The 13,260-nt window shown below is 52.5% G+C and overlaps 1 protein-coding gene across 1 annotated transcript in view; it reads left to right on the top strand.

Moving 5' to 3' along the window:
* Positions 1–293: 293 nt before the first annotated feature.
* SCNN1B (sodium channel epithelial 1 subunit beta) overlaps positions 294–13,260 on the top strand; it is a 60,153-nt gene continuing 47,186 nt past the window's right edge. The window contains exon 1 of the mRNA XM_077907014.1: positions 294–357. The gene's annotated coding sequence lies outside the window, so the exon portion shown is untranslated. The remainder of the gene's footprint in view (positions 358–13,260) is intronic.

Raw genomic sequence — 13,260 nt, forward strand, 5'->3', positions numbered from 1 at the left:
GGTGCTGGGGGGTGACACGGGGGGGGGGCCGTGGGGGTCCGGCTGGCAGGGTGTGCTGGGGGGGGTGACAGTGGTCTGCCTGGGGGCACGCGGGGGGCCGTGGGGGTCGGGGCGCGCCTCGGCGGGGGTGCGGGGCGGGGCGGGGCGGGGCGGGGGCCGGGCGGCCGGGGCGGGGAGGTGCGGCGGCCCGCGGTCCCGGCGCCGCCCAGCTCCGCCCGCGGGCGCTCCCGGCCTCCCGGCCTCCCGGCCTCCCGCCCCGTCGGAGCTCCCTCCCCGTCCCCGCGGCCGCGCGCTCCCGGGCCCCGCGCCGCAGCCTCCCCGCCGCCGCCCCCGCCGCCCTCGCCGCCGCGGAAACAGGTAGGACAGCGACCCCGGGCGAGCGCAGGGGCAGCCCTGCCTCAGTTTCCCCGCGGGGCCGGGCCTCGGGGCGCAGGGGGAGGGCGGCGGGGGCCCCCGGCGAGTCCGGGGCGCAGGGGGCGGGGTGAGCTGCCGCCGGGAAGGGTGACCCCGGCGAGAGCCCTGAGCGTTAGCGTGTGTGTGGCCTGTGACCCGCAGGGGGTGCGGGGGGGGCGGCGGGGGTGGTGACACGGCCCCCCCTGGGCGACGCCGCCCCCCGCGCCGGGGCGCCTCCGCGCGGTTCCCATTTCACAGACGGGGACACTGAGAGGCAGAGGGTGGCGGAGCGTCGTGCGCCGCGGTGACGGTGACCGAGCCCAGAGCCCGTCTCCTGGCCTCTCCTGCCAGGCGCTCCCGGGGACCGGGAACCCGCGGCTCGGGTGGCCCCCTGCTGGGGAGGCCGGGCCCGGCGCCCTGTCCACAGAGGGGGCTGGCCCGAGCTCGCGGAGCCCTAACTTTTCGCTGGGCCCCGGGCAGGGGACGGTGGGGAACAGCGGGTGTGTCCGGCGGCCCGGAGCAAGCCCTTCCCGCCGCAGCGTGGAAGGAGAAACTGAGGCATGGACAAGTTTAGGCAGGAAGCAGCGGAGCTTCCCCACCCCTGCAGCTCCCTCACCTGAGCCAGGTCGGGACAGCCCGGGCTGGCGTTTGTTCCTGGCAGCAGAGCCCTCCAAGAGTCCCTGGGGGACTTCTGGAAATGCTCCCCTGAGGCCTGGGCCCCCCTGGGCCCCCCACCCGGCTTCCACCGCTGACTCACTCCACCCACCTGCCCACTGAACTGTGTGATTCCAGGAGGGACACAGGGATCCATCCACTCCCCATTCCCTCCCTGCTCCCAGAAGGTAGCCACTTTCATAACTTGGGGTATTCCTTCTAGACTTTTCCTTCACCTATGCAGTCATATATATGTAAAGAGAACATGTAAAGTGCATCATGACGCTGTGGACAGATATTTTAACAGAAATGGTGTAATCCAGCCTATTCTGCAACTTGCCCCCTCTCATCATTTCTTTTAGAATTACCCATGTTGTGCGTATAAAACTGACTTAGTCATGGAATTTGGGTGCTGCTTTTTAAAAGATTTATTTATTTGAGATAAGGGTGGGGGTGCCAGGGGGAGGCGCAGGGGAGAAACTGTAGCAGACCCAGCGCTGAGCCGCAGCTCAGAAGCGGGGGGCCTGATCTCACCCCCAGCCAAAAACAAGGGTCTGATGCTTAATCACTGCACCACGCAGGTGCCTCCGGGGGCTGTGTTTTATTTCAGCTTCTTCTGTAAATTGACATCTTTGGGTTAAAGATTTTGTTCTTTGTTCTAAACTAATTTCACAGGATCTGAATTTGTGGGATAAGGTGTCCTCTCTTCTCTGTTGCACATGTGCATGTATGCACACGTGTGCACACATCATGTACATGCATGTGCGTGTACACATGCTTCAGTACAGGTCTGCATATATACGCATGTACGTGTGCACAAATGTGTGCGCTACAGACACAAGCACACACATATACATACACACATGCACAGGTGTGTCTGTGTGCCTTGCACACTTCTGTCTGTGGGCAAGGACAAACATGGTGCCCCCTCTAGCTTCACTCTCCACTGAGCCCAAAGGCTTGGGCCTGAGCCAGGGCACACTCTCTGCCTGTCCAGGCACCGGTGGGCAGAGTTCCCAAAAGGGACAGCATCCAGGGGTCCTCTCTGGATGCCCCTAGTGCCGCCCCCACCTTCTAATAGGAGACAGGGTCATTAGAAAGCATGGCTGGCAGATGGGAGTGTCCTGGGTCCTATGTGTTCCACACACTCCCCGGGTCCAGGCTGGGGGATGAGAGTGTGTGTGTGTGCTGGAACGTGGGCCAAGACCATCAAGACTTTGGTGGAATGCCTGAAAACAGCCAGTGGGGAGAATCCGGAATCAGGTGGCGCTTGCATTACCGTCTCAGGTCCTCCACTTCCTAACTGGGGTAGTTCCCTTCCCCTGTGTGGGCCACAGCTTTCTCATCTGCACCACGGGGGTGAGGCCTGTGGCAGCCTCCCCAAACTGTGGAGTGCATCGATGGGGTGATGAAACAAAACACTCACTCAGAGCATTGTCAGCCCTTGGTGAACAGGAAGTCTTGTCCTGAACTGGGGAGACCTAGAGGTGGCCCCTGGGTGGAGGTGACGCTCAGAGTCACCACTTGGCCCATCATTTCTTGTGCACACCCTATATCCAGGCTGGAGAATCCTGAGTGCTGAGTGGGCTGGAGGATGAGCTTCCTGGTTGTTGAGGGCCAGGCTCAGCTCAGAGGAGTTCAGAAGCTTCACAGCATCTGCAACAAGTGACCTGTGCTCCTGGCCATAAGTGAAGGTGCAGTCATGAAGTGAGTTGAGGTCCCCAGCTTTGAGATCTGAGAGGCAGCAAAAGTTGAGGAGGCCCATGGGCAGCTTTTGTGAGCTTTTTTTTTACATTTCAGATTACTCTCAAAAAATTTTTTAAAAGATTTTATGTATTTATTTCAGAAAGAGAATGAACACACGTGGGCGACAGAGGGGGTTGCAAAGCAGAGGAGAGGGAGAGGCAGACTCCCGGGATGAGGAGGGAGGGTTCCATCCCAGGGCCCTGAAATCAGGACCTGAGCCAAAGGCAGATGCTTAACCAAAGGAGCCACTCAGACGCCCTAGATTACTCTCTGATTTTAAAAAACAGAAGATGTCACATAAAACTCCTTATCTCTGGATCCTCTTGAGAAATCAGAAAATCAGACACCTTTGGCCCTAACATTTGGCTGTCCCCTTAGATGGGACGGGCACCCTCCGGGGTGCCACAGCCCCCACTTGGGCCACCCCTCATTCATAAAGAACAGCAGAACACAAAACTTAATAACCTAGACTCACCAGCAGCTTCTATATCTCTGCTTGGCCACAGATGAGTTATGTGATCTCAGGCAAAGTATTTAGCATTTTTGTGACTCAATTTCCTCAAAAGGAAAATGGGGATAATAAGCAGCACTTGCCTCAAAAGGTTATTTTAGGCATTAAAGGAGTCAGCAACTTAAGCCTCTTAAAACAGCGTCTGGTGTGTGATACACACTCAGTGTTGATGATGCTGGTGCTGATGCTGACAATGTTGATGTTAGCCGCTGGGTCCCCGTGGTAGCACAGTGTGCAAATTGTACTTGATATAAAAGCTGTGGAAACACAAGTGAGGGAGGAAGAAAGAACGGAAAGGAATGCTTTGAGCCGTTTTTTTTCAGATAAGATGCTGCCATCCGAGGTATTTTTATTTCCCAAAGACAGAAGAGGACCACTTTTCAGGGAAAGATACAAAGAGGAGGGGATTCTAAGCTGGGTTTTGAAGGATAGATAGGAGTTTCTCTGGATCACTAAAGTGAAAAGGGCATTGCCCTACAGAGAGGAGACAAAAGGACACTGAGATCATGATGGGGCTTATGGCAGGAAAGGGGATGAACATTTTTTGCATACCTACTAGGTGCAGGTGCCCTTATAATCGCCTCCCCTGTGGGCTTCATAATGCCCCCTGAAAACCAGGTCTGTGATCCCCATTTACTGATGAGTCAGAGGCTCAGGGCGGATGAGCACTTGCCCAAGAGCTTGCACAGTGGGTCAGTGGCAGAGCTGGGGTCAGGCCCCAGATTCTAAAGCCCGTGCACCCTCTCTGAGCCTGGTTTCTCCTCGTAAAGTGGAGATAGTACTTCCAAAACCTACTGCACAGGTTTGTGGCAAGGATTAGATGAGAAAATTCTTGCACAGATCTCACAGCACGGGACCTGGCACAGAGCAGTTGCTCTGTTATTTTCATTGGAACAAAGCCCGTATTTCTCCAGACCTCTCAGCCTCACTCACACCAGATGGGGGAGCCCAGGGAGTGAATGAATGAGCTGGGCCAGCGGATCTCAAAGTGTGGTCTGTGGACCAGCAGCACGGAAGCAGCCTCACCTGGAGCTGGTTAGAAGTGCAGATTCTCACACCCACCCTAGACCTACTGAGTCAGAGACTGGGGATGGGGCCCAGCAACCTTTGTTTTAACAAGCCCTGCAAGTGGTTCTAAGTGTGCTGAAAAATTTCAGGATCACTGGCCTAGAGAACTTGCAGCCTCTAGTCTGCCCACCTGAAAGGTCTGGGCAAGATTTGACTTTCAGAGATGCTGAAAGCGAGGGATGCCCCAGGCAGCTGAGGACCCACCTCCTCCCCATAAGAAGCTGTTATTAGAGACCCTTCTGTGCCTAGGGGCCTTGGTGGGTTGTGCCTTCCCCCCTGGACCCCCATGAGAACATATGTCCAGCCATGAGTCCTGAGCAGTGGGGAATGATCTCAAGACTCTGCAGGAAAAACCATTAAGGAGGTCTCAGGTCAAGTGACAAGGAGTTAAGTACAGGCTGGAGATAATAACCTAACTGCAGAGGACCTCCAAGTGGAGACGTAGGTCCCCTCCGTGTGTCCTCTTTGAAGCACTGATCAAGAGTGGGAGGCAGTACAGGGGCGCCTGGGTGGCACAGTTGGTTAAGTATCTGCTTTCGGCTCAGGTCATGATCCCGGGGTCCCGTGAAAGAGCCCCATGGCAGGCTCTCTGCTCAGCGGGGAAGTCTGCTTCTCCCTCTCCCTCTGCCTCTTCCCTCACTCATGCATACTCTTTCTCAAGTAAACAAAATCTTTTTTAAAAAAGGGGAAAGAGTGGGAGGCCGTACAGCCTAATGGGTGGAAGCATGGCCTTGCTTTAAATATTGAAGTTGCTAGGTCTGCCTACATAAAAATTAATATTTCCTGTATGGCCAAAACCAAAAGCACCCATGAACCTGCATATCAAACTCATAAAAATATTTGTCACTTCTGTGACAAAGAGTTAATTTCATGGGCAAAGAGCTCTTGCAAATCAAAGACCAAGCACCCCCTCCAAAAAAGGAAAAAAGAAAAGAGTAAAGGATATGATTTAGCTGTTCGCATAAAAAGAAGTACATAAAAGGAAGCATAAATTCAAACAGACGAAAAGATGCTCAACCACTCTTCAAAAAAAAAAAAAGAATTGCATTGCGAAACCCCAGTGAATTCTGCTTTCCACCTCCCAGATCCCGGGGTAACACTCAGTGTCAGAAGTGGGGGCTGGGGAAACCAGCACGCTCCAGCTCTACTGGTGGGAGCACAAATTGGGGAGTCGGGAAAATTGTCGATATTTATGAGGCCCATACCCCAGGGCTCTGCAATCTCACCTGCAGGAGTTTGCCCAGTGGGTATCTCTGCCTTGGGCACAGCGTGTTAGAGCAAAGATAGTCAGCCTTGTGCATAAGAGCAAACGATTGCAGAGTAAACACCCATCAGAAAGGTGCAAGTACTGGACGTGTGGGAACAGCCACACACGAGAATAAGATGTAGCCATTCAGAAGAAAGCAGTAGCTCTTTATGAATGGAGGGGGGACCCTCTCCCAGACGTATTGTTGAAAGAAAAATGCAGGGTATGGAACAGTATACAGTAGTCTAACCATCTGTGTGCCTAGAGCCCCTTTAAAAAAAAGGACAAGAGGGCAGCCCGGGTGGCTCAGCGGTTTAGCGCCGCCTTCAGCCCAGGGCCTGATCCTAGAAACCCGGGTTAGAGTCCCACATCGGGTTCCCTGCATGGAGCCTGCTTCTCCCTCTGCCTGAGTCTCTCTCTCTCTCTCTCTCTCTCTCTCTCTCTCTCTCTCATAAATAAATAAATAAATAAAATATTTTTAAAAATTTTAAAAAGGACAAGATGAGCATATATATGTAGATATTTGTATATGCACATTAAACCCTGGGGCAAAAAAAATAAAAATAAAAAATAAAAAACCCTGGGGCACACTCGGGAAGCCTGTGCTAGTGGATGGCTTTGGGGAGGGAAGAAAGACCTAACTTTTCACTGCACACATTTGGTATTCTTTAGAAGTCCCCCCGCCCCGTACATTCATTACAGTACAGTGATAAATTCCAGCCACACACATCTTCCTTATTTGAAACAAGCATAGCATGAGAGAGAAGGTGAACTCCCTTTTTGACCACTATTCAAATTATATATGTTTCCAAATAAAAATGAGTTACTGTTTTTAAAAATAGAGCCTTTGATCACAAAAGAGCAAATATTGTATGATTGCACTTACATGCGATACCTAGAATAGGCAAATTCATGGAGACCAAGTAGAATAGAGCTTACCAGGGGCTGAGGGGTGGGAGCGTGGTGGTTGGGGGAGTGGGCGCTAGTGTTCACAGTTTCCTTCTCTCTGGGAGGATGCAAAAGTTCTGGCGATGGATGGTGGTGATGGTTGCATGACAGCGTCAACCCACTTAATGCCACCGGAACGTACACTTAAAAATGATTAAAATGGCAGGGGCGCCTGACTGGCTCAGTTGGAAGAGTGTGTGACTCTGGTTCTCGGGATCTTGAGTTCAAGCCCCGTGCTGGGTGTAGAGATGACTTAAATAAACACTTAAGAGAAAATGATTAAAGTGGTAAACTTTAGGTTGTACAGTTCGCCACAATAAAACAATTTCTAGACGATTCAAATACAAAAAACACAAAAACGTCGGGGCTCTGATATCAGACTGCTTGGGTTCCAGTCCTTGGTTCCACCACTTCTGAGCTGTGACTGCTTGATCAAGTGTGTATTCTTCTCTGAGCCTCTGTTTTCCTACCTGCACATGGGGATGCCCAAGAGTACCTGGCTCACAGGAATCCTGCAAGGCTTAAATGACTTTGTCCACACAAAGTGCTTGTTGCTCTGAATCTCTGGGACTATTCTAAAAGGTCAGGATGAGGAGAATAAGGAGCTAGAATCAGCCCCTGGACCAAATATCAAGACCAGCAGGTTCAGATGGGGACAGGGCCTAAGGAGTTTTCAAAAGCATCATCTGTATTTTTATTTTGCTTTGTATTTGCAAAGTTAAAAAAAATTATGTTTCCATCATCTGAATTACAAGATATAAATTCAGAAGAAATATTCCTAGCTGGTAGGAATATCCAAAAGATACAGTGATTCTTAACCCGGGCCTGCTAAGCTCCAGAGATCAGAATCCTAGCTCTGTGCTTACCCACTGTGTGACTTCGGGCAAGTTACTTAACCTCTCTGTGCTTCAGTTTTCCCATCTGTAAACTGGAGATGATAAGAAGTCTCACCTCAGTAGGGATATTATGAAGATTAAACGTGTCAAGTGCTTAGAACGGTCCCTGGCACGCAGGAAGTCCTAAATAAACGCTTGTTAAATGAGTAACTTGAAAGAAGCCTGGAAGTCGTTAGCACTTCTGTTTTGAAATGAAGAATTTCTTTTTTTACACTAAGGAAATGGGGTCCTGGCCAAGCTACAGTCATGGAGCTGAGCTGAACCTGAAGCAAACCTCGTGGGTTTGCTGGGAGATGGCAGGGGCGGGGGGGGGGGGGGACGTTGCCCAGCAGATGAGGGGTGGAGACAGGCTCAGAGAGGTTCAAGAATTTGCACAAGAGGCCACACAGTGATAACAGCAGAATTTGAACTCAGCTCCAACTTGCTCCTCCTCCACTGTGCATCCCTGGCAGGGAGAGTCTTGAGGATTGTGGGGGCGGAGGGCATGGGGGAGGGGTGTGTGTGAGGCACTGGTGTCCCTACGACAAACAGAGCCCTTGCCTTGCAGACTTCTAGAACAGCCCAGACAGCCTTGCTCCCTCTCGAGGTACCAGGGAGCTCATTCTCGAGCCCAGATCTGGAAGGAAGACTAAGATCTGGGAAGTCTGGTGCACCCTCTTTCAGGAGCTGCTGGAGGTCTGGCCCCTACAGAAGATGACTCGGGGTGTGTGTGTGGGTGGGGTGCTGCAAGGCAACCTCCCCAGACAAGCTCCCCCGCCCTCTGCAGGCTGATTCCTGAAATTCCACTGTGGGTCCCTCACCTCTGTCTCTGTGTGGAGTTTGTTGATTTTCCTGGTTGAAAGTCACCACCTCCCACCCCAGGGAGGATCACCTTTGTCCTTCCTATGGGGTTTGTGCTGCAATGAGGGGCTGCGTGGGGGCTTATGCTGAGTTTGGTGAGAGAGACCACAAGGGGGTCTGTGGCTGTGGCCTTGGGGCGGCTGCCTTTGAAAGCTTTAGCGGTGCAGGGAGGAGGGGGGAGCGTGTAAAATGTTTAGAAGTGTGCTTGGCCCATGGGAGGTGCTCCCTCCTGGAAGGAGGGGCCATGTACTGGACCAGGGGAGTCCCGGTTCGAGGCAGGCTGCTCCGGGAGACCTGTCCTCAGAGGACCTGGAAGCACCCAGGTTTACCCGGAGTCCTCGAGAGGCAGTTTGTCTAATGGTTGAGTTTGGGGGTCAGACAGTCTGGCGTTGGAGCTCAGCTCTGTGTGACCTTGGCCTTGATACTTAGCCTCGGAGCCCCAGTACTAGCCTGGGGACTGGGGTCAGTAGCAACCCCCGCTCCCTGCTCAGGGCCTGCTCAGGCCCCCCAGTCACTGGCCCCATCCTCACTGCCCCCGTTAACTCCAGAAATGTTCTTGCCGGGCTTCGAGAAGGGAGGAGGGCGGGGCCATGGGAGGAGAGGCCTGTGTAGAAAGGCCCAGAACACCTCCCCCTGTAGAACTCAGCGAAAGTTGAACGATCAGAATCTGGGCCTGGCTGTGTGTGTGTCCAGGGAGGGGTGGTGTTCCGCTGGAGAGCACCCTGGCTGGCTGCAACCTCTCAGGCTGTTGGAACAGGAGCTGGTCTGACGCCTCTAACAGGAGATGACACGAGTGACAGCCCAGCCACGGGATGATGGGCCCAGTGAGCAGACCTCTCCCCCCATCACTGGCCCCCCAACACACATACAGAAGACAGAACCTTGAGGAGTAGGGTGGGGGTTGGGGGCCAGGGGATGACATTTTCCAGCATTTAGGGGGTGTTTCCTGAATGGGACGATGCTAGTCCACAGGGATTTAAAGGTGTTTTGTTGGCTGCTTTGCCCCTGCAGCAAGGGGCCAGGTACTGGAGATGCAGCAGGGAGCAAGCCACGTCTCCGGGCCCCCAGGAAACTCTGCGGTCCCTGCCCTGAGACCCCCTCTCCAGCCTCATTCCCACTCCTGAACTCCCACTGGGGCCCTCCTCTGTCTGGACGGGTGGGGCTGACCTCTTGCTGGACCTTATGATCTAGTTGGCTGAGGACCCCAGGCTAGAGACTGCTCCCCGAAGGCGGACAGTTCCCCGAAGCTTGTCATTCCCTCCAGGAGGTGTGACCCCTCCAAAAGGGAACCATGTTGCTTTGCTCACCTTACACGCAGGGACACGAACTGTTTCTCTTTCAACCTGTGGGATGGGTTGTCAAGTAAACGCTGTTGAGGCCCGCGTGGCTTTCTCCTCTACAGTAATAATGATAAAAACAGTGTGTTTTAAGCCTACATTACATGCCAGGCTCGCGCATTATTTCACAGAGATCTTTCAGCAACCATAAAGGGTTGGTACAAATATTCTTCCCATTTGACCCCTGGAGAAGCCCAGCTCTCTCACTCACTGCATGATCTCATTGCAGCTTTCCAACAATCCAGTGAAACAGGAGGTGTAATTGTTTTGCAGATAAGAAAATGGGCTCAGAGAAGTTGAGTCACTTGCCCAAGGTCACACAGAACGAGCAAGTGGTGCGGCTGGGGTTCAAACCCAAGCAACCGTTCTGACCACAGAGCCCACTTTGCTCTCCCCATCCTGCCTCTCCTTGGCTTCCAGGTGTTATTTGAGAAGTGGGTGCGGAGGAAGAGTGGAAATTTTTACTCCATGACATGGTTCTTGAAGCCCTTGGCTCACCTGCAGCCAAGTATAAGGTTTCAGCTGTTTGCTTCCCAGGAACTACCCTGGGTCACTGTGTGGGTAACGATTCCAGAAGCCCCCGACAGAGAGGGGCAGCCCAGAGCCCAGCCTGCGTGTGGCTCTGACTCTTGGGGCAGCAGCCCCTCACCTTCCTGGGCACCTGATTCGCAGCCTCTGAATTTCCCTGGAAGCCTGACTTCCTCCTGCCAGTCGGCCACCCAGGGATCCAGGAAGCCCACAGGGGCTGGGTCTGCCTCCCACCAACTCAGTTCCCAAATTTGGGCTCAAGGCCCAGAACACCATACTAGATTTTAGAGGTTGGCAGGAAATGAAGACATAGGTGGAAGAAGAGGGCCACTTTCCCCCATTTTTTTTTTTTTTTTACGATTTTTATTTATTAATGAGAGACACAGAAAGAGGCAGAGACACAGGCAGAGGGAGAAGCAGGCTCCATGCAGGGAGCCCAATGTGGGACTCGATCCTGGGACTCCAGGATCACGCCCTGGGCTGAAGGCGGGCGCCAAACCGCTGAGCCACCCAGGCTGCCCACTTTCCCCCATTCTTGTCTTTGATTCATGCCTTTCACCTAGTGTTTGAGGAAGAAGGTGTTTACTTCACAAATTCCAGTGGAACTCACTTTGTGGATCCAGGGCCCGGGAAGCCCAGCTGCCCCAGCACTTACAGAGCACTGACATAGGACCAGCATAGTGAGCCATGTTTGGCCTGACTTAGCTCATTTAATCTGCACAGTAACCCTCTCCACCATCACAACCATTCTCATCACCGTCATCACCTCCTTCGTTGTCATCCCTGCCCCCATCATCATCATCACCTTCGACACTATCAGCATCCCCATCATCTCCATCATCACCTTCAACACTCTCAACACCTTCATCTCCATCATCATCATCCCCATCATGTCCATCATCACTTTCAACACCTTCAACACCTTCATCACCATCATCCTCATGTTATTCCATCATCATCATCGCCATCATCCCTATCATCACGAGCAGCAACATCATGGCCACCCGCATGGCTTCCCAGACCCAAGACCTAACATTGCAGATGGGGAAACAGACCCAGAAGACATGACCCATCCATCCCCTAGGAAGATGGTTAAGAGTTTGGGCTCTAAAGTCTGACAGACCCAAATTTGGTTCCTAGTTCTGACACTTTCTAGTCGTGTGACTTTGAGCAAGTAATCTAACCTCCCTGAGCCTCAGAGTCCTTGTCTGTAAAATGGGGGTGAGCACAGTTCCTGCCTCATGGGGTTGTGATGTAGGTCACATGAGTGGTGCAGATAAGCCTTGGCACAGGGCCTGGATCAGGTCATAACAGCAAAGCAAACATAGGGTCACACTTTGGTAAGGGGAGAGTGTTTGGTTAGGAGTTCCCAGCACCCCTGGGCTGCTGAGGGGCAGGAGCTGCCCAGTGTGAGAACGGCACTGGAGGGCCACCTCGGGGCAAGTTGGAGACAGGACTGGAGGAGGGTGGAGGAAGGAGGTCCTAGGAGGCACCAGCCACTTCTGTTTCTGACTCACAGGCTTCCCTACCATCCATGGTGGCAGATCCTGCTGGGCCCTTCTCCCCCTTTGATAATATAGTCCCAAGCAGCAGTAATAGCGAGCATCCAAGCAACTGTGAACATTTTACTGCCAGCCTCTGAGGCTGCTGTGAGCAGCTATGTGGGCTGTGTGCTCCACAACTCCATGGGTGTCATTCACATAGACTACACTGTGAATGATGCCACCTAGAGTTGTGCAGTACACAACCTTCACAGCTGTATAGGGCAGCTCTCTGAGCCTCCTTCCTGGAAAGGGTGCAGAATCTATCTTGGGTGAGTCAGGTCTGGCTGCAACTCAAGGCAGAAAAGATTGAGTGGTGTCTAGATGCCATCTGAGATACAGAGAGACCAGGCATGCTGCCTAAGGCTTGTCCTTGAGAAGATTGTGATGGATTATTGATTGTCCTTAACATAGACAAAGCAGGCTCTACAGTCAGACAGACATGCATTCAGTTCTGCTCTACTACTCTTGCTGTGTGACTTTGGGCAAGTCATCTGACATCTGTCTCTCAGTCTCCTCATCTAAAAAATGGGTATGTAAAAAATTTAAAAACAGGTATCTAATAACATACATGGGTATGTACTATGTATCTACTCTCTCGCAGAGCTGCTGTGAAGTCATGAGACGATGCAGGGTAAGCTTTAAGCACAGGACCTGCCATGCAGTTAAAATGGTCACTACATGCTAAAGCTCAGTGATGGCACCAGCCCGGAGGGTGGGGCTTGGAGTCGCCCATTGGAAGGCAGCTCCCTGAAATCCTGCCTGGGTGATGAAGGATTGGGGGCCCAATCTGAAAGTCTGTGGCCCAGAGCCAGATCAAGCCAATACTTGACCAGGCCTTGTCAACACCACCTTTTCAGAATCAAGTGCTACTAAGGTTTCGGGGATTGTGTAGGGGAGGTTGTGTGGGCAAATACCAGGAAGGAGAAAGGCCTGCATTCCCAGCCTTCATGCCCTCCATTCAGTCCTGTAGCCCAGGGGTCAGCACCCTATGGCTCCAGGACCAAGCTCGGCCCACCACAGCCCATGAGCTAAAAATGGTTTTATCATGATTGAAAAAAATCAAGAGGGGCTCCCAGGCTGGCTCAGTTGGTTAAGTGGCTGACCCTTGATCTTGACTCAGTTCATGAACTCAGAGTCCTGGGATTGAACCCTGCAGTGGGCTCTGCACTCAGCAGGGAGTCAGCTCTCTCTCTCTCTCTCTCTCTCTCTTCCTCACTTGCTCGCACGCTGTCTCTCTCTCAAAAGCAAAGAAATAATATCTTTAAAAAAGAAAAAATCAGGAGCACCTGAGTGGCTCAGTGGTTGAGCCTTTGGCTCAGATCATGATCCTAGGGTCTCGGGATCGAGTCCGGCATCGGGCTCCCTGCATGGAGCCTGCTTCTCCCTCTGCCTATATCTCTGCCCCTCTCTGTGTGTCTCTCATGAATAAATAAATAAAATCTTTAAAAAAAGAAAAAAATCAAGAGAAAAGTAATATTCTATTAACATGCAAATTAAATGAAATTGAAAATGTAGCATTCACAAATTGCTATTGAAACACTGCCACGCT

The sequence above is a fragment of the Canis aureus genome, chromosome 8, assembly GCF_053574225.1.
Source record: "Canis aureus isolate CA01 chromosome 8, VMU_Caureus_v.1.0, whole genome shotgun sequence".
NCBI lineage: Eukaryota > Metazoa > Chordata > Mammalia > Carnivora > Canidae > Canis > Canis aureus.